This window comes from Odontomachus brunneus, unplaced genomic scaffold (genome assembly GCF_010583005.1).
Source record: "Odontomachus brunneus isolate Ranch 3 - 2012 unplaced genomic scaffold, Obru_v1 Obru_scaffold_012, whole genome shotgun sequence".
Lineage (NCBI taxonomy): Eukaryota > Metazoa > Arthropoda > Insecta > Hymenoptera > Formicidae > Odontomachus > Odontomachus brunneus.
The window spans coordinates 2,744,350-2,744,829 of record NW_022639462.1 but is presented as its reverse complement, the minus strand read 5'-3'; positions in this window follow the sequence as shown (position 1 = coordinate 2,744,829).

Here is a 480-nt window from a genome sequence, read left to right as displayed (position 1 = left end):
TAACTGTATATGTATGTGTGTATATATATATCAGGGTTGGGAACGTTACTTTTTAAAAGTAACGCGTTACCGTTACCGTTACTTGCGGTAAAAAATAACTCGTTACCGTTACTCGTTACTGATTCTAAAAAGTAACGCATTACCGTTATTTGAAAAGTAACGATAAAAAATCGTTACTTTCCGTTTTGTAAAAAAAAAGTTAAAATCGGCTTATAAAACGAATAGTAAGAGAGACAGTACATAAATTATACATATATAAAGACAAAATATAAGATATTTAAGCGGAAAGCACACATTCTTGTATAACGACATAAAACTCATTCTACATATAGTCGCAAATCGCAAGGTCGCAAAGAAATTGACTAATCATAGTCGATTGTTCTTCTTGCGATCGAAGAATAATCAATTATGATTGGTCAATTTCCTTGCGATCTTGCGATTGCGAGCCATTTTGAATTTCGACAATCTGAGGTCAGATTC